We start from the raw sequence: 25,501 nt of genomic DNA, 5'->3' as shown, positions 1-25,501 counted from the left end.
TCCTAACACTGATGTCTAATTTAAGCCAAAGCATCCCCACTGCCTTTAAAAGTGCAACGTGAGGCATTTTTATACATGAGCACACAGTACAGTAATACGATCCAATTTGTGATTCCTTTGTGACCGGCGGTGATATTGATGGTACTATTTTACAAAATTGTGAACCCGTTTAATACAAATCCATTTACTTCCTGGGAGCAAATGGGAGGGAGGATACTGGTTAAAAAAAACTCCTCCTAGGAGCGACTGAAGTTTTCACTATTATCCCAAATTGTAAGACTTGATGGCAGGATTTTCCAGCCTTTCCTCCCAAGAAAAACGACACAATTGGTCGCAACGTCAGTCGCCCAAAACGACCTATAGCTACGTTTGAGTGATGCGACCCGGAGAAGTGACGCAGTTTAGATGAAAGTTACGCAAGGTGACAAATTTCCAACCGTGAGTTGCAACAGTTTTTAAAAAAAAAAAAAAAAACGTAACTATGATTATTGTGGTGCTTGCTGTTGCCATGACAACAAGGGTTGCCTATCTTTAAGGAAGTAGTAGTAACCAACACCATGTTTCAAGTAATCATTTTAACCCAAATCATGATCTTTCCCTAATTATTAAGTCCAACCGCTGATTTTATTTGTATTTTTTGTAATTTGGAAGAAGTGCACAAGAAATAACACTTACTGGTTTAAAGGAGGATGTCGTAGTAAAACCAAAAACATTAAGGTTCTGTTGTTAATGAGTAAACTTTGGGTTTTATTTAAGCTGGTATTTTTGTAATTCATGCAGAGCATCACAGCCTGTGGCGCTTTTGCATGTTGTTTTTGGTTGGGGGGCTTTCTAATCATATAAAGTCAAATAAAACATGAATAAGACTATAATATAAAAGGCACACTTATCAAGGTTAACACAAGCGTCTGAGGTTTGTCATTGAACACAATAATAAACATTAAAGATTTCAGCCACAAGAGTAAAATGTAAAGTCAAAACTATGATCAATGTATTTGCTGTAAACCTGCATTTTAATGACACCAGAAAAAAAAGGAGGAACTGATGCAACCGGCTCAGGAATCCTTTGATTGTTCTGTGCAAATACATGTAAAACGTGTGTACTTTCTTACTGAGGGCAGCTGTAAAAATATGCATACATTTATATTTCTATCATGGAGTCTATCTTGCGGATGATGAGGAGGAATGCTGCAATCCTTGTGCAGGATCTGGAGGATGTGTTACACATGAAAACTAGCCACTTGTTTTGCTGCTGCTCTGAATTCTGAATTAGTGGGCGTTTCTGAGGAAATCCTGATGAGAAAAAGGAGTTAACGGAGCTTTGTATGCAATCACTCTTTCTGCTGCTGCAGCTGGTTGATGCGACCGATCATCTCGGCAAAGAATTACTGAAATATCTCAGCTGTGACCTGCATGCACCTGACTGAGAGGAGCAAGAGGATTGGGCTAACGCAGCAGTCATCCGATGGTAGTTTTTTGGTTGACACACAGCATGAGTTTTATCTGTTTCAGTGTGTTATTTTCCCTGTTTGTTTTATTTTTAATGCCGCCATGCTGCCAGTCAGATAAGACCTTTGCCACTGAAGCTGTGACAGTACATCTGAGGCAGATCAGGTTGCCACACTGCTTTTTGAATGATAATACTTGCAGCATCATGTCTCACATTGATTCATTTTCAAAGAGAGTCAGTATTATTTTTTATCGATCATCCTTTTTTCTTTATAAACAAAGATGATATATAGGCCTAGTAATAGGAGGATTAAATTACACGGCCTGAAAATAACCCCGGATCGATAAAAAAAAAAAAAAAGTAATTTAGCACAATTCGGTTCAATTTGTTTGAGGAATCTCGGGGCCGTCTGTGCGTCGTCTGAGTTAGCAGGTGAGGTGAAATGCCACAGACGCTACACGCTTCGACTATTTCCACGCTTTTACATCATTTTCTTCCACGTTATCGATGCAATCCGACAGTGAAAGTTTTGTCGGGGGGGGGGGGGGGGGGGGGGGGTTTAACTAGTTGACAGAAAACTACTGATACTGCAGTAATGTTGTATCACTCGACAGACAGTTGCAGCTGTTGATGAAACCCTCACATCATCATGTTTCCAAGTGTGGGAGGACTGAAATTAACATAACTGAGGGTGAGGGGGGGGGGCAGAAACAGCTTTTTCCGCCACGTCTCAACACATACTAACCAGGTGTATATGAATGCTGCAAGAATGAGGCCCCCCCCTCCCTCCTCCTCTCCTCCCCTCCTTCTCCCTCATCAGTGCCGCTAAACCAAATGCTGTGACTCTCATTTGGGGCATTTGTTTGCCTGTGTGAAAAATAATGGCGGCAGGAGCAGGTGGAATATTGCTTCAGCAGCTTACCCATATGGATCGGGAAAAAGCCGCTTGCCAAGTCCAAACTCCACTTTTACAAGCACATCTGGAGCAGAATCTCCATATTAATTGCCAGTTAATGTGTTTACACACAACGAGGATTAATCCCTGAGAGAAGTTGGTTGACCCGGGTCAGCCGGTCGGCGGGAGGGTTGTGTTTCCGGGGGCTGGAAAGCAGTGGGGAGAGCTATCATGCCAAATAGGCGGACAAAGGCACATCCATAAGCTTAACATGGCCGCTGAAAGCCATCTGTCATGTAGCTATTTTGTTGTTTTGACAGCTTTTATGTCAATATTCTTCGACGTGCTACAAACGGCAGTGAAAGTTCATGCGGGGATTTACAGCTGTGATCACATGAGACGCTTTGTTGAACACACCTGCATTTTTTATTGTTTATTTTGGATGTTTGGTCACAGCAGGCCTGTGCTGTGTTAAATGATTCAAGGGGGGGGGGCCCAGAGCTGGACAGGAGCCCTGGAATATGTCTGGGATGACAGATATTTATTGTGTCAGAGCTGTTGTTGAGCTGTTGTCACGGGGACCTACATTTCTAACACGGAGGCGTGTACCTCTTTAAATCTATGAACTGGACGGCGGACAGAGCTCTCTCACAAGCTCCGAGACAAAGTGTGCAAGAAAAAGGAGTAAGAGTAAAAGACATAAGTACAAATCAAGTGCTCTCAACCACATCTCAAGGTCTTCCTCAGTGGATGTGGTTCGCTCAGTGTTCTTACTTTCCCCTCCAACACTCTATACGACCGCCTGGAAAGTCCCTGCATGAGCTTTTTTCTTATGAAATGTGTGAGATGTGGCTGAGAGTTACAGAGAAAATAGTCAGTGGACCTTGAGTAAAGATTTCTTTTTGTTAAACTAACGCTTCCAGGTCCCGCAGGGCGCCATAGTCGCCTAAAGGGTTTAAGGTGCCGACAATGAACCTATTGAACCTGTCAGTCTCCATCTCTCTCCCCTCATTTCCTGTCATCTCTCTACTGTCGGATCACTAATAAAGGCATGAAATGTCAAAAAAAAAAAAAAAACTTAAAGATTCCCTCCAGAAATGTATTAAGACATTTAAAAATATTCTGCTTGGAACAATAATGTGTTTCTGATATGGTTTTTTCCCATATAAAATGTATAATTACTGCTATACATCCTTAAAATGACATCTACTCCTTCCAGAATCAATGAATATGTAAATGTATTTTCCTGCTGGACAAAAAACGTCTCCTACTTCACTGTAAAGTCTCAGAGTTTGTGCGCTGGAAGCTTTGAAGTTTCACACTTGTGTAAGTTGAATACTGGACCAGGATTGGCTTCCAAACTGGTTGTGATGTCATAAATCCTGCTCAGAGGCCCGCCCCTAAAAAAATCTAATTATCAGTAAGCAGAGAGAAACTTTTTCACTTTCAGCAGATGAATGTGTCAAACTGCACGTCATCATTCTGCACAGAGGAGTTCAAACATCCAACTTTAGGAACAAGAAGAAAAACACGTGTTTGAGTGGAGAAAAAATACTGTTATACTGTTAATATATCCTGTTAATACTGACTGTCAGTAGGAAAGAGCAGCAGTTATAAAAACATCACAGTTCTTTGGCTTTTGCTCCCGTCATAATTCACATGGGCACTAGATACATACCGGCCAATTAAGGTATTTGAACAGGTGACAAATCCTGTCTTCTTTCTGGAAAGAGCAGTTTCAAAATAAAATAAATACTTTTTTTTTTTTTTCAAAGCTCGGGATGATTTCTATTTGGCTGCCAAGAGTGAAAAACAAGGAGCCTCTTCAGTCTACATATATTATATACATAAGCCAACACAGCAAATTGCAGGAAGTGTTTTATCATGAAGTGTGATAGCTAATATATTAACTTAATTACCTCCATGACAGAAGCCGTAGCCACTGAAGAGGAAGAATATGAGTTATGCACAAAACTGAACAATCAAAGAAAAGAATGTGGAAGTTTTTCCTCTTTTTTCAGGTAAATCAATAAAATCTGTGCTACGAATTCTGGTTTTGTGGTATTTTCTGATACTTCTACTGATCTATTTTGATTATGATTTTTCAAAATTGCTCTCTTAGAGATGTTAAAGAGTATTTCAGATTTTTTGACTGATCTATCTCCAGTTTGGGAAGATTTGACTGTTTGAAGCTCTGTCGTCTCGTGTCGCTTACATGTCAAAGTGCTCGTTAGCGGACCTCCTTCTCATCTGCTGCTAACATCTGCTGCTAACTTTTATACTGTTCTCTGTAATAATGAAGTCACTTTGGTGTTAGTTTGCTTTCTTTTCTTAACAGAAAACACAGAATAAAACGACATACAAGTTGTAAATGTACCTTTCACCCTCACCTACAATTACAAAAGACCTTTTTTACATCAGTGTTTGTCCCACGGAGCCTAATTCCAGCCGATAGCGGCGTCAGACGGCACCTGAGCCTTCGTCCCTCCCTCCTTCATCCTGGAGATAGCCCCCGTGTCTCTGAGGGTTTGGTTTAGAAGGACCTCCTAATGAGAGATTTACTGTATGGAGATAATTACAGGGGGGGGGGAAGGCAACATCTAGCTCAAGCCTAATGAGTAAGATAAGAGCTCTTCAGTGGTTTTTCAAGCGGCATCCTCCTCCTTCTGACCTGTCACAGTATGGAGCTTCTAGTGGTCGTGCAATCAGCTAGAAAAACACTAAGGTTACGCCTATACGCATGACAAGTGCAGACACTCGCTGACACACATACCCGTGCGCGCGTACGCGAGCGGCGCGGCGGCTCAAAGATCACAAATCGAGACAGAGAGGACGAAAAAAAACAAAGCAGCGACTCCCTGATATCTCTGCCATTTTATAAATCAGCCACCTGGCCGATTAAGGGGGGAAAAAATAAGTGAACAGAATCAGAAACGCGTGCTCTTGTTTATTGCTTTAGAGAGTTAGCTGGCGAGGAGGCAGCCATCGTGTGATGATGAGAGTGGCCCCTCTGGAGACGGGCGTTCACACACTGGCAGAGGAGCTAATACAGACTTTCATTAGGATGCACACTTCAACACACTGTCATAGTATTTACAGTCTCACACTGGGGAAACAAATAAACTGCGTGATTAACAAGTTTTCCTGATGCCTGGCGCTTCGCTGTGCGCACATTGGAGTGCCACCTCGCCGACTTAATGATTCTTAATGGTTTCTTAATGACTTCTTAATGACTTCATCAGGAAGATCCTGCAACAGCACATTCTGACAAGCGGGAGCCTCCCCCTGAGACCCAGGATCACACCACAGAGCTAACCCCCCCCCCCCCACCACCTCCAACCCCCCCCTCCTTCAGTTTTCCTGCTCAAATAATACACACTTTAAATCTGCTTATCTGAGACAGCATCTTCGACTTGGATGACACAAGCATTTGATCCATGGTTAACGATGGGGATATGTGATGTAATGTGATGTGAAAGCATGTGAGCTGATGTGTGGAAATGCACTAAAAGGCGAATAGGGATGTCCACCAAGGTTGTGGGCAAATGCAGTCACATCAAACTAATCTCAGAACATTGGAGTGACATCTAGTGTTGTGTAACCAGAATTAAACTCCATTGTGCGAGGGGTATCTAGGAAACCCATTTGGTAGCATTCAGTGCAAAGCTGTGACTGTGATGCAACAGAGAGAAGAGGGGCGGGGGGGGGGGCGGGGAGGGGGGGGGGCTGCAGGAAAAACAAAAGAAAACGGGAGCTGAAGAGCTCAGTAATTGTAGAATTTCATTACAGCAGAAAAAAAATGGACAAAGAGATGACACTCAAAAGTCCAGAGAGAGAAACAACCAGCGTCTTGTTGAGATGGGAACAAACTGTGGTCGGTGCTGGAAAAATAAAATCCCCCCCCCCCCCCCCCCCCCCCGACCCCACTCCCCCCCGAAGCATTTAATGACATAGAATTTTCTGGGTCACCTCAATGTCACTGAGCAACAAATAGTTTGGAGTGTGAAGTACATAGCGCCGGCCCATCATAGACCGCCATGTCACTCTCATGCCGGCGAACACGAGTTAAGCCTGCAAATTATCGTTCTATCTCCGCCAGTTGAAAGCTCAGGGCTCTTTTCATCTAGGCCATGTTCAACAGGATTAAAAGAGAAGCTTGCCTTTTCTTTGAACAAATTCTTAATTATTTTTTGATAAAACAAAAGCTAATTAGCCAGCGAGCCAATTATGATAGTCGGTGTCTGAAAATTTAAAAAGACATTAATGGAAAAAAATAAAAAATGGAAGAATAAATTCACGGAAAAAAAAGTGAAATCGAGTTCAAAGAAAGTGAAACTAAACCAAATCCGTGAAAACATAAGGGTCATACTGTACACCAGGCGTCCAGAGAAACACACACACACACACACATTTAACAACTGGTTAACAAATTGTATTAGCAGAGAAGCGTGACTGCATGGCAAATTAAACCTGTCCTGATGGATGTCCTCTTTACGGGTTGTGGAAGCAGGCTGAGGGGCCATGGAGAGCGAGAGAGAGAGAGAGAGAGAGGACGAGACTTCAGCCAAACACTCAAAAAATGATGCATAGCCGGCCATGTGTCACCGCTTGGCAGAGACGGGTGGGTTGGGAAAGGGAGGGGGGTGGGGGGGGTGTACCGCCCAGATACTGATGCCCGAAACACAGAGAGACACGTGCTGCACTCGATCCGTGGCGGCGATCAGGAAGGACGGTGATACTGTTTTAACCTGCTGAACCCTAAAGGCCTCTAACATTGTCACTACATATGTTAGCTATGCATGCTGTATATAGTTATTTTCAATAAATAAGGCCATCAAATGATGCATATTCTATCTTACAGGTTGGTAATTTCTTAATAATTTAAATCATCAAAGCAAGTTTAGAGACAATGTTAGCGTATTAGCCAGACTAACTTCCCAAAAAACTATTTTAACTGTCCCGAAGTGAATTTAAAAACCTCCTAAAATCAATTTCTTTACTTTGTAAAGCAACACAGAGTTTGCCTGGAGAGGCCCCTGAGGAGTGTTTTCTTTAACAATTTACTTGAAAGATTAGAGATGCTGCTTTCAGTAATTGTAAAGGTTTCTATAGTGAGCTGTGCCTTTGCAGTACACTTTCATATTTATGTAGCCTACTATGTATGCAGCCTGCTGCGGTCCCCCGTTTCTCTTCCTGATAACACATGCGGTCTGGAAAGATTGTAGCCATGCTGAGTGCACCGGATTTCTCCAGCAATCTCTCTTGTGTAATTGTAGAAATAATTGTTATTAGTGTCTGTATATATTTCTTAGTATTCCCCGTTGTTAGTTTGCTTAGTTGTGAGTCGGTAATTTGTGCCTGTGACGAAAAAATGAAGCTGAGCAGCAGCGGACCGCAGCTCTGCAGCTCTGATATGTTCACATTTTAAACAATGTCATTAATATTTTCCTCATTAAAGATGTATTATTTCATCACCTGTGACCTATCCACTATTAATCAGAATGTAATTTTTTATGACCAGACCCAACCGATCTGTGTCCACATACAAGCTATGTTAAAGGTTTAGATTATAACAAAAAAAACCCCACAATAATATATTGAAATTGTCTAAATGTAGCTTATGTTTTGGCTAATATACTCACACACACAGCAGGGTAGCGCTGGTGTTTTGATTAACCAGCACAACATATTTGTGAGGTGCTGCTAGCAAGCTGTTTGTGACTGAGAGGGAACGACGGAGCAGCACAGCGGGAACATTTCAGGTCTCACGCTGAGTAGCCAGGCGGTGATAGTAACTATAGTAACAGCATGAGAAGACGTGCTCCGTTGTAGTCAGCGCTCGGTTCAGTCTGTCATTTGCTAAGCGATAGTTTAAAATAAATAAATCCCTTTAGTCCCGGAGGACGGGATGCCGCTAGACTCCAGCCCTGATATTAGCCCACTTAAAGGACCAGTGTGTAAGATTTAGTGACATCTAGTGGTGAGGTTGCAGATTGCCACCAACCCTGCTAGGCTTCCAAGCTTAGCTAACACATAGTTAGTCAGATGCATACACAATTTCCAATATGGGAAATAATATTTGACAGAACCGTGTTAACTGTTCATCACTGTTTGCAGCTTTAATCTCATTTGGAAAAGTTCTTGTCCAGCTGTGTGTGTTAAAATAACATTAAACACAGATGCAATGATTTATTTTGCATATATCAGTAAACAAAACAGACAGTTTTCTAGATAAATATCTTTATATTTATCAAACTAATCTGTACTAAAGAAAGTATTAGTTATTAGTTGTAGCTTCTACAGTTCTAGGTTGGGTCATGTTGAGATTTTTTGACACTTGCCTCTCTTTAAAATCTGATTTCTAAACAGATTTTAGATATTTAACCTCAACAAACACTGGTGAAACGGTTCAGCTGGTGCTATTTTTAAAGCAAAATACCTCAATTGGACACTAAGAGCAAATATAAGATGGTTAATCAGCTGGTAAATAGATCTGAACGGGTACAGTAGGCGTCAGTTTGAGACATCTAAGACGTGTTATAAATACTGCCTTTGCTATGTCGCTGTGTCTCCACGGTATATGTGTCGGATTCACACGATGCGACCTTCCTCTGGAGACCTGGAAAAACACATCCTGTATCAATTAGACCACCGGGGGAGTTTGTCAGGCTGTGGAGAGCACAGAGAAGAAGAAGAAGGAGCCCATGACGTGTCTGCAATGTGACGATCGACCACTTCCTCTGAAGCATCCAAACAAGCGTTGTGAGAGAGAGAGAGATAGAAACAGTGGGGGGATTTACTGCCGGTGGGATTTACTCCTTGTTCCAATTTGCAGGGGGATTACTCATATTTTTTTTTTCTCCCTTTATTTATTTATTCTACTCCCAAAAATCATTTTTAATTCACCTGAAGGAAAAAACAAAATATCAAGGCGAATGCATAAATACTGTCAGAGTGAATAGATAATGACAGCAGGTCAAGTTGTGAGTGAGTCAAGTCTTCGCTTCCTGGAAGAAAGTAATTACTGTAACACAGCACTGACAATCACCACCACAGATAATCCCATTTCTCACATGGAGCTCAAATTGTATTATGTCACATTGTATTTCGCATATGCTATCAAAAACTGGATTTAGATATGCAAACTATCTGGAGAAAGAAAAAAAAAAAGTCAAATTGTAAAGAAAAAGGAAAGGAGGGAGGGGGGAAAGAGAAAACACACAGCTACAGGGTTGGTATCCAGGCATGTCATTTTGTCAAGCTGTCTGGTTTCTGAGAGAGCTTGATGGGAGGGGAAAGCGAAGAGGAGGAAGAGGAGGAGGAGGAGGAGGAGGAGGAGGAGGGGGGAGAAAAAGTGTTGAAAAGGCGTGCTCTTCTCCAAGATGAACAGATGGCAGAGTCTAAGTGTGGAGATTTGTTTTATATCTCCATCCCATGTTGTGGCGCAGTGGATGTGGGCTTCCGTTTTCTTTTTTTTTTTTTTTTTTTACCCCCCCTTCGTCTTCTTCTTCTTCTTCAAATGTTATCTTACAGGATAACGGATACATGCAATGTTTGAGCTAATGAGGAGTGGGTGTTGCTTTGTCTTCGTCTTTTTATTTCTCTCTCTCTCTCTCTCTCTCTCTCTCTATCTCTATCTCTCTCCCACTGACACATCCTCTTGCTTTGCATTCTCCTTCAAAAAAACCCACGCTTGGAGCGGAAAAAACCTATATGCCACACACACACACACACACACACAATTATGCAATGCAAACTGGGAGTGCTGCTTACTTCCAGCCCCTGGTTGGCCATCTATAAACATAGCTGACTGTAGAGTATCTGAAGGAAGGGGTTGTAAGCAGCTGTGCATAAAGTAAGCGAGGATATTTTTTTTTTTTTTTTTTTTGGAGAGGTGTTTGTTCTCTTCTCTCATCAAGTTCATCTGAGCGGGCGGAAACACAATCTAGAGAAAATACGGAGGGGGGTGTTTCCCCGCCTCCGCAATCTGCATGTATGAGTGTGTGTGTGTGTTTTTTTTAACCTATTTATTTTATCACTTATTTATTTCCCCCTGACCGTTCTGCAGCTGATTGCATGTAGCAAAATGGAAAACTGGCAGTGATAATCTCCCTGATATGATATGTTTTCCTCTTTTGATTCTTGAAGTGGACTTTTAATCAAAACGTTGATACTTTAAATGATTTTACTTTGAAAAGGTGGAGTAATCTTTCCAATCTGATGTTTAGAAAAACAGCATATTAATTAGGGTTAGATCCTGACTGTTTTGGAAGATTTAAATAACCTCTGCTGATCATTCCTGCTCTACACATCTTGTTGTGAGAGACTTACTTGTATGATAACATGTATGAAATCTTCTCCAGCCACACTCAAAATTGTATTTGATGCACGTATCAATCCGCAGTAGATCTCCTAGATTCATCTGAAAGAAGAATAACTGAGCAGGTTTTAAAGCAAAACACAGTTTCGGGGTCAAAATGAAGCAGCAGAATTGCTCTGCAACTCCTAATTAACGCAAACACAATCCTTCTACAGCGGCGTGTAAACAAACTTGTTTGGAGATAAAAAAATAAATAAAAAAATTAGCAATCGCGCACAAGACGCATAAAATAGTCCAGTGCCTGAGGAAAAGTTCATAAAAACTGGGTTTGCCCTGGAGGAAAATATCACCCATTGTCTAATTATGAGAAACTTCAGAAAGCTGTCAGACTACTCGGAGTTCCAGCGTGTTAAACTCACTTTTTCATGTTGACCTTTTGCTCTATTTTTTTTTTAAATCTCAAAAAAAAAAAAGCTCTTTTAAATGTTTAGCCATAGCAACATGAATGTAAAATTACACAAACAGCTGCATTACTTCCTGTAATGTCAACCCTGGATGCATCTGTGCAAAGAGTGTTTGGAACAGTTTCATCAAAGTATCGAATCCTTCAGTTTGCTTCATTTGGCCGAGTGACAGTAAACTGAAATACAGAGTGTTTTATTCTCCTTCCAAGACAACTGGAAAACACACTTATTAGAAATGAACCATCAACGAGCAGGAAGCAATAAGGAGACCGGCGTTGACGTCTTCACAGCCTGCAGTTCATCACGCTTGAGAAGAAAAGCGAAACCAAAAAGAACAAACGGCCCTTTATGCTTCATGTGCCCTCAGAGTGTAGACCGTACGCGTCTACGCTCGTGTTAAAATGACAGGAAATGTGATGCGTTTTGACTCCTCATCTGCCACTAAAAACCTCTAACCTGACAGGATGACAAAACACAATCACTCACAAGTCCGTCTGACAAAAAGAACTACTTTTAAGTCTCGCTTTAACTGCTGTACAGTAAACTTCTACTGCTGCGGCTCAGACCAAAAGAAGACATCCTGTAAGTGAGTCTTCGAAAAGCTTCCAAAACAAGCAGGGAGGAGGGGGGGAGAGAAGAAGAAGCCTGGGAGACCAGCCCCCCCCCCCCTGCACCTGTGACCAGGTAAACTTTCCACACAGTCGTTAATGGACACGACGGCTGTTGTTTACTGAAGACTCCCCACAGAGGAGACTAGCTGACCCATGTCTGCAACCAGTGAGTGGTACAAATGGCAAACATCTCTTGGAGTCATTATTTATGCAGGAATGCCCTTGGGAGTCTTTGCACTTGTTTACACAGTCACGGCACAGTCCATTCATGACGGCTCCGAGTAAATGAGCCGCTTGCTACCAATTTGTCCTGGATGACGAAGCTTTGGGGCTCTACTACCCACAGTTACCTTGGGGTGTATGTGTGTGTGTGTGTGTGTGTGTAGAGGGGTGCCGAATGGAAAAGAGGTTAACGCAGCACTGCTGCACTGTTGGGAACCGACCTGGAACTACGGACACAGAAGTCCCAAGGGTATTAGGAAGCACGGTGTCACATTTGAGAATAAATGAGAGAATGTTTTCTTCAAAAGGAATGCCACGGACTCTCACCTTTGAAATGGGCTGTTTGTTCGCCCGAAGACAAGGACTGTGGTCAAAGTTAGCGAGCACCACGTCCTCCCATAAAACCAAGACAGGAGTTTTATGTAGGTTGAACTCAAAGGCAAAAGTGAAGACGAAGTGTACGCAGCGTGAGAGGTTCAGGGAACAAGGGTACGCCGCTGCTTTGAAACCCATATCAATGTTCCTTTGAATGCATAACGCATGGCAAGCCGATGTAAATCACTTCCTGTCGTACAGGAGAAGTTTGTGCGGCCCAGTTGTGGAAGTATTTGGACCCTATAATTGAGAAAAAGTAGAAAGTCTGCTACAGTTACAAGTAAAATGCCTTCAAGTATCAGCAACATGTAGTCAAATTATCAAAAGTTGAAGTATTGTGAAGGGAGAGTTTGCTAAGATGGAGCTCGTTTTACATACTGTCAGGTCATTTACGATGCATTTTATTTTATATTCCGGTGTTTTAAAACCTTTATCCGCAATTTAACTACAGCTCTCAAATAAATGTAGTGGAGAAAAACCAGTAAAAACACTCAGTTAGTGAGTAAAATGCCTTCAAGTATCAGCAAAATGTAGTCAAATTATCAAAAGTTGAAGTATTGTGAAGGGAGAACGGTCCCTTTACATGTTAGTAGCATTTTAGCTCTTTCTACATACTGTCGAGTCACCTACAAAGCATTTTATTTTATATTCTTGTGTTTTAAAACCTTTATCCGCATTTTAACTACAGCTCTCAAATAAATGTAGCAGAGAAAACAAGTAAATATTTCTCCTTCCCGTCCCTGAATTGCGGTGGAGTAGACGTGTAGCATAGAAGAGCATAAAAGTTAAGAACCGACTCAAACCCCCCGGAGAAAAATATAAAATAAAATATGAATTCTACTGTTGCTGGACAAAACTCTAGCAGGGTGTACAAAATGTAAAATTTATAGAGATGGGAATGTTTTCTGGAAGAATGAGCAAAAAAAATGTTAGAGAGGAAAAAAAGGTACAGCAACTACTGACCAGGATGATCACATATTAAACTGTTAAATGAAGCAAACATGATGCATCTTGAACTTTTAACCTCATAAACAATATGTTGATGAAAGTAGAGGATCCTTAAAAAAAAAATGTGTGTGACAGTAGCATCCACTGAAAAGTGACAAATCCTAAGGCGTATATTTATTTATGTATGACTTTACCTAAACAGAAGCAGAGCGAATGTGCTCGATGTCTCTGTACACGTTTAATATGTGACTGACAACGACGCAAAATAGGAGAGAATTCAATTAAACCGGCGAGTATTCGAGGAAAAAACGACTCCTCCTATAGTTCTCAGGTTTTCATCCGGCGAAACAGTAAAAAAAAAAGGGAAGAAACGTGATTAATGAAGAGGCAGAGCGACAGAGAGAGAGTGAAAAAAGGGGGGAAAAAGAAGCGATGGGATAATTTAACAAGCTTCCTCCTAAACCACTCCAAAACCTCCAGAGTTTAATTGCTGGGAGGCAACATTATCCCTAGCAACACTGTGTCTGTCTCTTGGCTGGGATTCGGTGGGTACCTGCTGTATCCACTCCCCACACAATACAGCACCCACTGAGCCATATAATCCTCTCAGGCCCTCCTCTTCTGGAGAACCACATTCAATCCCGTTGTGACACGGGAAAATCTCCTCTTCTCCATTTTTTTTTTTTTTTTTTTTTTTTTTTTTTGTCAGGGTACGTGCTTCAAATAAGCCCAATCAGTAGGTGCTGTTATGTGTGTGCACAATGCTACAGGGAGCCGTAGAGGAAAGAGAAAACAGAACGGAAGAGTTAAATAAAAAGACGTTTGATTTGCCGCTGTGAAATTTGGGGCTACTTTCCATTCCTCTACGGAGCTCCCTGGAGCAGCAGTAGGGTTTTTTTTTTTTTTTTTCTGTTTATGTTTAAATGTGAATCAGTCAGATGGGCTGTTGGGTTCCTGCTGAATCATCCTACACACTCCCCATCACAAAAGCGCTAGGGTTACTTTTTGAAACCGTCTGCCTTGTAGGAGAAAAAACAAAAAAAAAAAAAAAAGAAGCAATGCCACTTTTCTTCCTGACTCCTCTTTCAAGTTGCCCTTGAAAAAAGAAAATTACAACAAAAACGGCTTTGATGCGAGTCTGACATGCTCGGAGATATTCTCCATAAGTGCAGACACATACTAGATTATCATTCCAATGAGTCTGTTCTGAAGTCTCTTAGCTGTCTGAGTACAGCACAAGAGAGGAGAGCGTTTTCAGCACAGGGATGAAAAAAAAAAACAAAAAAAAACAGTGGCTCATTACACAAAATGGCAAAGAAGAAAAATGGTATTTCTTTTTGCTGTCCACTGGTTTGCAACTTAAGTCAATATGGCATTTAGAGACCTGCTGAGACATCTTTTAATTAGAAAATGAACTAAATAATGAGCAAGTACAGATGTGGTGCACTGAAAAACATCGCTATGTTTTATTAATTTTACTTTAAGGCCATCTCACACTTTTATGCTTCGTTTTCCAAAAATATTTCTTGCATGAGAAACAGTTCAAAATGTGAAGGCGCAAATATTATTACTTTACTAATATTATTATGTTTTACTGTAACCCCCCCATATATATATATATATATATATATACATATATATATATATATATATATTATATAAATACTCATTTTCATTTTTTTGCTAAGGCTCATTGTTACAAAATAAAAGTCTCTGTCATTATCCATCAGTTCTGTAAGTCTTGTGAAAGTGAGTCATCCTACCTGTCTGAGAGGTCAGAGGTCAGTAGGTGTTGATCTGAGGAGAAATCACTTGTGACCACTGCTGCTGAGAGTGACGTCCACTGTTAACGTCGCACAATACCGATCGGTGACTGTGAGAGAAAAGGAAAAAAGAGCAAAGCACATGTTGGATGGTCCAGATACTGAACAACACATTTCCCACATATCCCTTCTGCATAATGTATGACACTGAAGTTCTATGTGATGTCTATTGACGTGAGCCAATAACCTACAAGAGAAATGTAAGAAAAGTTGATCTGCATAATCTTTGTATCTGAATTATTGATCTCAGATAGCACAAGATACAGTCATAATAATAATACAGATATAATAATGAGTAATAAGTTACATTTTTATGTAATAAGTCCATAACTTTAGACATTAGGGGTTTTAACAGTTAAAGGATGAGTCTGAGTGATCTTCTAGATCAGAGGTCACTAACTGGCGGACCCCGCGGTCCATGTCCGGACCCAGAAGCTGTCCCGTACGGACCCCCGGACATACAGCCGAGACAGAAGGTTATGATTTAAAACCTGACGGGGCGCTTCTATTTTTAACTGGCACAGCTTTTGTAGTCTTTATGGTAGACGGAGAAAGGGAGAGAAAGTCAAGATGTGAAACACGTTAAGAACTTTATTTGAACATTTTATTTATTTTCTCTTATTTTCAAATGCAGCCCTATTCTATTTAGTAGATGAGATTATTATTATTATTATTACATTAAACATATCAGCAGTCATACATATATGTTCAGTTCTATGTCAGGTATTGATGTTGATACAACTACCAGGCTACTTAAATATATATCACTATAAATATTTAGACATTATGATCTTCCAGACCTTTGCTTCAAGAAATTTTCTCTAACTGGACCTCTTTAAATTTTAGTTGAATACCCCTTAAACCAACAATGAATCAGTCGTCCGTCTCTCAATACTTTCCTACTCCGTCTGTGGATCTGAGCTCCAAGCTGATTGGTTCCTACTGGAGAAAGGCTCAGTAATTTCTTAAAAGCTGGGAGCTGTAGTTTTTTTGCAAATGTTACTCAAACAAGAGGAAACAGTTCATTTGTCAGGGACTATTTTCAGTGGCGAATGAATCCACATTCGGTGCTCTAGTAAGTATTTCCTGCAGCAGGACGGTGTGTGTGTGTGTGTGTGTGTGTGTGTGTGTGTGTGTGTGTGTGTGTGTTCATGAGGGAACCCAGTGGATCACTGATGTGTTTTTAATAGTTTTTAGACAATAACGGAGCTCCGTGGCACAGAGGAATAAGCTATATCAGGCTTCAGATACACACATGATACTTTTTAGTGCATCAATTTATTGATAGTTTGAGTCTTTTCCTGGGATTTATTGAAAAATAAAAGAATTTCACCCGGTTTATCCTTCAAACTTTAACAAAAAGTAATGAATACAACACAAAGACAAAAAAGAGAAAAAAAAAAAAAAAGGTAGTAGCAGCAGAGAGACTGCTAATGATGGGATATAAGTAACTCCACTAAGTTCGGAGCAGTGGTACTTTTATGATGCTGCTCCCATAATAATGTGGAAAAATCTTTCACATCCAACATTTCATCTGTAGAAGAAATAAGACGGCGAGGTGGAAGGTTAGCTCATAATCTATAACAGATAGTTGAGTTTTTTGGCCACGTTGGCATCGAATCCTTATGAAAATTGTAGCGGGCCTTGGCACAAGCACAGAACCTAACAAATCAAAAAAAAAACGTGAGACTTCCGCTCATTTGCAGTCAGGCCATGAAGATCATTTCTGAAAAATTTTCATCAACATTGTGGTCAGCCCGCTGAGCTCCCCCACCTGCTGCTTTATCGTCTGGGATTCGTAGCATCACGGCTGCCGTAGTGTTAGCGCTGTACGAGAGGCTGTGGTTAAAAAAACACATTCGCCAGCACGGCGAGTGATTGGAGTAACATTAGGTTATATAAACTGTTAGTAATGAGGCGGCGGGAACGGCATCTGTGATCCGCAGAGGTCGACCGTAGCATGTTGTGAATAAAATGCATCCTGAGTGCAACTTTAACAGCCTTAACATGAGCAGGTACATGCAAAGAGACAAGTGGAGGTCTGAGAGGTCACAACACACAACACAACAATGATACACAAACACAACAGCTGACGAGGGAGGGGCGGGGGGGGGCGGGGGGATATGAGGACTTCTGAAGCGCTGTGAAAATGTATGAAGAAACGGATGTAAGGGTCATTTTACTGAGTAGCACCATTAACATCGCTGCCCTTGTCTGAACTGGAGCTCAGATCAGTCACTCACACACACACACACACACACAAAACATGCATGCACACACACACACACAGTAACATTTCTCCTCTTTTTACATTTCTCCTCTTTTCGCCCTCAGAGAAGGAGAGGTCGACATTTTAACTGCAGCAGCGAGGAGATGGCTTCCTTTCACCTTGACGGGCATATAATGAACATTTTTCATTTTGAGCTTAGCTTCACTTACAGAGTCAGTCAGCTATTTTCTCTTTGAACCTTTTTTTTTTTTTTTTTTTTTCTCCTTCTGACATTTCCCTCTGTGGTTTTGCCAGGATGATCTTCACAGTAAATTTGTGCCCCTTTTAAAGAAATGGGATACATTTCTGTTGATTTTTTTTTTTTTTTTTCAAAGCGCCTCATTTCCATAAAGGTCCCCCCGTATAACACAAATAGGCCTACGGTGCAGCATGAAACACAAACAATATGCTAATCACACCTGTTTCAATTAGAGCCCTGGAATCCATGAAATCCATATCATTATTTACTTATTGTTTTTGCATTTTTGCCTCAAAGGAGAAAAGCTGCACTTTGAAGGAACATGACAAAATATTTGACTGATGGGCATCAAATGTTTATGAAACCACCATCAGAGTAGTTTAAAAGGAAATTAAAACAGTGGACTCACACACAAACAGTACCAGTAAGTCATAGTGATGTCATCATGTCATCAGGGTTCACTTGGCTTCAGTTCGAGACGTCAAATTAATATCAGGAAGTATTACAAACTGGGTTTGAGAGGACTGGCCTAATTAAAGATACTAATGAATTGCATTATGGGGAATGTAGGACCCAGTGTTTCTGAAGCTCAGGATATATGTATACTGTATATAAATTAGGGTTGTGCCCGAATACAAATATGCTATTTGGCAAAGCACAAATAGTTGGGTGTTATACGAATATTTGTTTCATACAAATATTTTAAAAATTATTTGTTTTCAGGAAGAAAAAAAAAAAACATGTCAAATAGTAGCACACAGGTCGGTTACATCACTATCTCAGTGTCTCTCCTCTGCTCCGCTGTGACGTCTATCAGCAGGTCTCAACGAGGGGAGTCACATCCACCTGCTACATGACGCACATTTCCTAATTTGGACATCACTCTCGGAGTTGGGGGTATTCCCCAGAGATAAAGCTGAACTACAACTTCACAAATGTAGTGCTCCCAAGGGAACACTTCATGAAAACTTATTGTAACACTTTGATTTTCTAAAATTAAAAGCGTAATAAAAATAAAAACAGGATTTTTAAACCTCTTTCTACTTTTATTCGAATACAAATACAAATAATTTTGCTGCCTCAACAAATACAGATACAAATACAAATAATTTTGCTGTCTCAACAAATCCAGATACAAATACTGGGCCCTCTGCACATCTCTAATATATATATATATATATGCTTGAATATTACATTATCATCAACTAAAATACAGTATACTGTATATCTTAGCTTAATAAAAGCTACACACATCTGTCAGTGATGTATTAGTGAGTCTATGTCGAGGCTTCCTGACATGTGATGTGCTTTCTGGGTCGGAGCTGTGGGTTTATAGTAAACGGAGTAAAGTAAGAGGCTGGTGTTGTTGTACAATGACAGTAGATGTTTGTCTGACCATCATTTCTTGTTTTGAACCATTTTACTGGGTTCACTTTGTTTGACTATTTACTACTAATTATCTGTCTGTGTTAGTCACAGAGTGCTAATTAACAACAAAACATTAGCAAAAAAATAGGTGGTAAATCATTATTAAACATGTTGAATTTGGGAAAACAGCAACTGGACAGATTGAAAACAGTCTTACTGAAAAATCATGTTTTATGGTTAGGGTTAGGGTTAGGGTTAGGGTTTTTAGATTATTCTCATAATAACCTGCATGATTCATTTATAATAGTAAGTAGATAACATTTGCTTTACATTAAAGTCAATAATTAGTATTATTGAATAACACTGACATAATAATATCTACTGAAACTGGGTGACAGGGAGAACATTGGGAATTAAGTTTCATAGCATGCACTCCTTGTTGTCATGTTGCCCGACTGTTGATGAGGATTAGAGGGCGGGTTGTTGAGATTAGTAGGCGGCCCGCCCACTAATTGTAAAGACAACACTGCAACATGAATTTTCATTCTACATTCATTCTTGTCATTCTGTAGATGTATTACAGTTGTTTTTTAATGTCTTAAGCATATTTCTATAGTTAAATATTTATCATATTTACATATCCGATACATTTTATTTTAGGCTTGCAGTGAAGTGTCTGCAGCTCGACTTTGACTCGTTTTTTTGATTGACAGAAGTGTTTTCTCTTTTCGAGTGTTGCAGAAAGTACATTAATATTAAATGATAAACAGAACTTTCCTGTTTCCAATATGAGAGTATATAGCCTGATGTTTATTCTGTAGTGCTTTGCAGAACATGGTTGTCATCTTTTCATTCACAGTGATGGATTAGCTTTACTGTCCACAACAGTAGGTGGATGAAAAGTGTAATACATTTTAAAAAGTTCTCACTTTACCAGAAGATACAGGAATTATGTATTATTCTTAAACCCAAAGTCTAACCCCTGGAAATATCTTATCACCAGAATAAGCATAAATGTAACAAACGTAAACAAAAAAAAAACCCTCCTACCAGAAACCCCCAAAACTATATTAACAAGGCTAGCATAACAAGACCACATGCACTACAGACACACTTACAAGCACACTCATGCCCACATTTGCCCACACATGGGGGGGTTGGGGGGGCTGGCAGGGTGCGTTCCATGACAGCTGGTGAAAACCGGGTGTGCTCTGGCTGCTAGAAGGAGCAGATTCAGGTGACATCTGTGCCTCCTGTTGCAGCGCAATAGTAGAAACACTAAAAGTGAATTACAACATTAATGATAGTGCTCTGCAAGCTGTCGTTCCATATTACGCATCCATTATTCCTTGCATGGGTACTCAGAGGCATCGTGAAGGAATAGGACCGCACTCCCTCCCCCTCCCCTCCCCCCCCTCCCTTCCCACCGCCACCTCCACAAAAAAGCCACCTCGCTGAGAGAAGAGCAGTTGTTTAAAGGAGTGTTGCTTTATAGTGTAACACCTTCTATCACTATACCATGTCACCACATGGCACACTGCTGATTCTCTTTCTCTCCATTTCCATCCCTCACTTCATCTTTCAAGCAACAACCCCCCCTCCTCCCCGCCACCCCCCCCGCCCCCCTCCTCCTCTATATCGCCGCCGCTATTTCAGACAACATTTGTTTGATCTTGCCGCCCTCTACAGCTGAATGAAATCAATCTAGGAAAGATGTCATGTGTGAGCAGAAATGATTGGCCACAAGAATAACATGTATTTGAGAACACGGTGGCAATGCCCTCTGTCTGAGAGACTGCGAGGCTGGACGCATGCATGCACGAACGCACGCATATGTGTGTGTGCGTGCGCGCAAACACACACACAGCAGCGCGGCAAGGCGTCACATAGACATCTCTGAGCTGTCACCCATCCCCAGACTTTCAATAACTTCAAATCCCCCGAAAACTTGGGAGAATAAAGGCAGAGTCGATCACTCATAGCTCCCTTCACTCGGCTCTTCTCTTCAGGGAAATAACAGCCGAAGGAGAAAAACAAAGTCAGGATCCCATCCTCTCCCACAGAAAAAGGACTAGCATCCCCGGAGGACATGGGGAGAACACTTCTTTCATCATTCTGGTTAAGACACAATAAAAAAAAGATTCATTTAAGATGTTGTGACATAAATAGCAACACAGGTATAAAGCAACTATATGGGAGGATCAATGGTAATCAAAGGTGGATTTTTTAAGAATAAAAACTGGAGGAGAAAGAAGCGAGTGATGTTGGTGGCATCACTGACACAGCGATACGGCTTTCACGCCAGCCTACACATTTCTATAGGAGTCTGTGTGTGATTTCTGGATTTGTGCCACGCAGGATTGAATGGCGGGCGCTCCCTCAACAACGTCTCCAGAGAACACAAACAGATCGTCGGCACATCTAACCGCAGCTCTGCGCCGCTGACTGGCTGTGATTTCTTCATTCAGGAGAGAGTGCCACAAAATGTGTGTCGTACTTGAAGTGTTTTACAATTACCAGCTGATTATATCAGCCGCATTAGCATATTAAAAGGAAGACTACTTGAACACACAGATAATGACAGAGTGTTGAAAATAATTTCCCCCCACTCATTATCGACGGCAGACACTGAGATCTGGGAAAGGAAATGTCGATGAATACCCGTAAACCTTTACTGTGTAAATAACAACAATTACGGAGAAATTAGATCAGGCTGTGTTGGTGAAAAGGGAGATGATTCTAATTAAAAAAAATAAAAAAAAGTTGCAGATATCTGGAGAAGAAAGCTCTGCAAAGCGTTTCTTCACTTCTGTCACAATGACTGAACCAACTCAGTATTCTCCTTTTAATTTAAATATCAGCTGACAGTTTTGCTTTAATCCTCCATCCTGAAAACGCGGTGTTCCCGTCACAGTAAAGAAGGCGGATAAAAAGACATCAATACTTCATAAAAAAGGACTTTATCTTTGAGGTAACTCAGAAACCACTGCACATGTGTTAACTCCTTATATGTAATGTATACATCTGATATTAAGTTTCACTTTTCACATAAGTTTCATCTTTGTAAATACAGTATATACAGTATATACTGTATGCTTTCATTAGATTTTCATTTTTGCATAAGAAATTTGCAGTTTGTTGACTGATGTGTTCACAGTTAGTTAGTATGTTATGATGCTTTGAAAACTTAAAGTTGCCTCTTTTATAAATGAAAAATGCTGCTAATTAGCATCCAAACCAATTGCACAGTTTACATTGGTGACAGTGTATGAAACGATGGCAGAGTAATACTTCTCCTGAAAATAATTAGGGACTAATAATTATCTCCATAATCGAGTAATCCGTCTCGAAATTCCTTGTTTTATTAAACCAGCAGACTAAAACCTACAGATATTCAGTTTATAATGATAAAGAGCAGAGAAACACAGCAAATACTAATGAATAACCCTAACCCTAACCCTAACGCCCTAACCCGAACCCTAAACCTAACCCTAACACCCTAACCCTAAACCTAACCCTAACGCCCTAGCCCTAACCCTAATGCCCTAACCCGAACCCTAAACCTAACCCTAAAGCCCTAACCCTAACCCTAAACCTAACCCTAAAGCCCTAACCCTAACCCTAAACCTAACCCTAACGCCCTAGCCCTAACCCTAATGCCCTAACCCGAACCCTAAACCTAACCCTAACGCCCTAACCCTAACCCTAAACCTAATGCCCTAACCCTAAACCTAACCCTAACGCCCTAACCCCAACACTCTAACCCTAAACCTAACCCTAACACCCTAAACCTAAACCTAACCCTAACCCTAACGCCCTAAACCTAAACCTAACGCCCTAACCCTAATTTTCTGCCAGTCTATCAATTTATCAACATTAATCAATTGTTTTGGCAATAAAATGATTTTTTTAATTTAGAAAGACGTTAGTTGGTTTGGTTAATTATAATAATAAATCTTAAGCAAATCTAAAAAACTGCGGGGGGATTATTATCAGATGACCTTGACCCAAAAATTGAACATGAATGCGGTGAACATGCATTTCATCCTGCATGTTGCACACCGTCATGCATTTCAAGTAAGAGCAGGTTATTCATCGGCTATAAAGAGCCAGTTAGTCATTTTCTGTGTAAAAATATAAAGTAATCTGTGAGTTATCTGTCAACGACCAGCAGGACATTCCAGCCTTTTGATGTCAAATAAAGCAAGATTAATACTTCTTTGCCATTTTGTTCTGGTTTCGGCTTGAAACTGAGGCAAAAAGCTTTCATCAGCGGCATGTCGCTTGCTCATTCTGGAGCTCTGTCCTCTATTGTTGAGCAGCTGAAAATGCATGTGGACGTGAAGGAGACTGAATGTCATGAAATTCATCAGGCTGCAAGTTTTTTTTTTTTTTTTTTTTTGTTCAGCGTACAGGCAAAGTAGAGTTTTCAGAGGCAGAAATCACAGCAGCGGGGTCAGCAAATCCTTAAGTTATTAACATTTATCAACAACTATGCAGATATGTGATGATCATTTTTGTGATTTTTGCCCCTTTTGAAGTATTACAATGCCTTACCTACCTTTTTTTTTTCCTGAATCCCACCACCACCACTGTTAATCAATACACACTTTTCTTGCCCTTTTCCTCCTACGTACACATATCTCCCTGTCTGACCAAACTGGTGAATTTGTGCTCTTAATCAGCTTGCCTGCCTTGTCTCTTCACTGGAGGCTGGCGACACGCTTCCCTTCCCCCTTAATTCCCCGGCTCTCAACAGACAGGCGTGCTGATTAACATGCACGCCCAGGTAGGAGCTCCCTCCAACACAACCCCGCTGCCCACCAGGTCCACACACCATTATCCCCGCTACTCAATAGCACCCATTTCAATGCACATCTGTCGAGCTGCCGCATCCCCGCTCCTTAATTAGCTTTACAACTTTCCCCCACTTCTGGATGGAAAATAAGGGATAAATTTGTGGCTGACGCACAGATAGGAGGGAGGGAGTGTGGGAGACAAAGGGGGGGAGGGGGGGGAGGAGGACATATGCTGAATGCTGAGATGGAAAATGAAATCGTGTGTGTTTGAGGGGGTGGTGGCAGCGGTGGCGAGCGGCGGCCAAGATTCACATTAATTCCTCTCATGTCCAGGCCCCAGCATCACCAGGAAACCCTGTCCTCCTCCTTTGCCTCCACGCTACTGTCTCTCCACCCGGAGGATACATCCCTACCAGCATGCGCCTTATCTTATCAGTCTCCCTCTCACATCGATTCCCCCTTTTGCGCTTTTGAGTTCCCTCTTCAGAGTTCGGCTTCAAAGCCGCCCTGACTCCCTTTTGATTCTCATCCCCTCTCCTCCATCGACGCCTTCGACGTCGGCCCGGGTGACGGCGATGAAGGTGGCGTTTCATACGTCGAGGTCGGCGCTGTGGCTAATGCTAATACGCTACGCTTCTCTGTTGTCCCACCGCGGCGCATTTGTCAGCAGCTCGAAAACAAACCAAAGAAGTAGACGGAGAGAGAAACAAGAGACATCCAATTAATATGAAATTGTCTCCAGAAGTCAATAAGGTTTTAGTTCCACTTGAGTGTGTCTAAATTCGCAGAGTAAGGCTAATTACTCTGCTCATTTAGTATTATACTATTTACGCTTTGCCCCTGTCATTAATACAAGCTGTAATCCTCCGACCCGTGTTATCTGCATGTGTTGATGAGCCTTATGCCAGTTGCCAAAAATACTTAAGCCCATTTCCCATTCCTGAAGGCTCCAGCAACTATTTCATGCTCAAACAATGTGAAATTAATCACCGTTACTATGGCAATGAGCATCGAACAATATCATAATCAGCGCTGCCATCGAGAATGCAGTTTCAATCCAGAAGGGCAAAGGTTGCTGAGGGAAGAAGAACAATGAGCTATTTTAGTCAATCTGCTACTCTACATACGTGGCAGCTTCATTAGAACTACCCACTGTGTGCATAACCTTCTTCTGCAGGCCTCCTTCCTACCATCTCCAGTATTAGAAATACTAATCTCCTATGTGTATTTCACCCTCCATCCTTCCTTCCATCCAGCAATTATGCCCCCCGCCATCAAAAGCCATCAAAACAGTAATTTCACTTTTTTCACAGGCAGGCTTTTCACATTTCCTTCCGTGAAAGGCCTGAATCATCCCCTTATCTCCATGGCTATTACACACTGTGCATGAGAGTGAAAACAATGGGCTCGGCGTGATGAGATCATGGCACTTCATTTCTCCGAGGCCCTTCCGGTAGACACAAAGACAATCCACCGGCAAGCAAGGAGGACGGAGACGGTGAGGGCCGCGGGATTTCTCGGTCACTGAGCCCAGAGCTGTGAGGCAGGTCATCCCCAGTAATAAGAGAGGGAAGAAGAAGAAGAGGAGGAGGAGGAGGTGGAGGAGGAGGGGAGGTGATGGTGGTGAAGGGGCTCTCACAGCCTCGGTGGAAGCTTCTGAGGGCCCTGAAACCGAGATCAGTGACTGGAACTCAAACTCAGACCTTTTATTCCTGCTTGTGTACGGAAACCCTCGGAGGATGGAGTGATGCTGCTGTA

At 41.4% G+C, this 25,501-nt stretch overlaps 1 protein-coding gene across 1 annotated transcript in view; it reads right to left on the bottom strand.

The window, feature by feature from the left end:
• The window catches only part of LOC121883609 (RNA binding protein fox-1 homolog 3-like), a 350,329-nt gene that overhangs the window by 279,340 nt on the left and 45,488 nt on the right, over window positions 1-25,501 (bottom strand). Inside the window, exon 4 of the mRNA XM_042391967.1 lies at window positions 15,049-15,158. The gene's annotated coding sequence lies outside the window, so the exon portion shown is untranslated. The remainder of the gene's footprint in view (window positions 1-15,048; window positions 15,159-25,501) is intronic.

This window comes from Thunnus maccoyii, chromosome 18 (genome assembly GCF_910596095.1).
Source record: "Thunnus maccoyii chromosome 18, fThuMac1.1, whole genome shotgun sequence".
NCBI classification, from domain to species: Eukaryota; Metazoa; Chordata; class Actinopteri; order Scombriformes; family Scombridae; genus Thunnus; species Thunnus maccoyii.
This window is presented reverse-complemented; position numbering and strand designations above follow the sequence as displayed.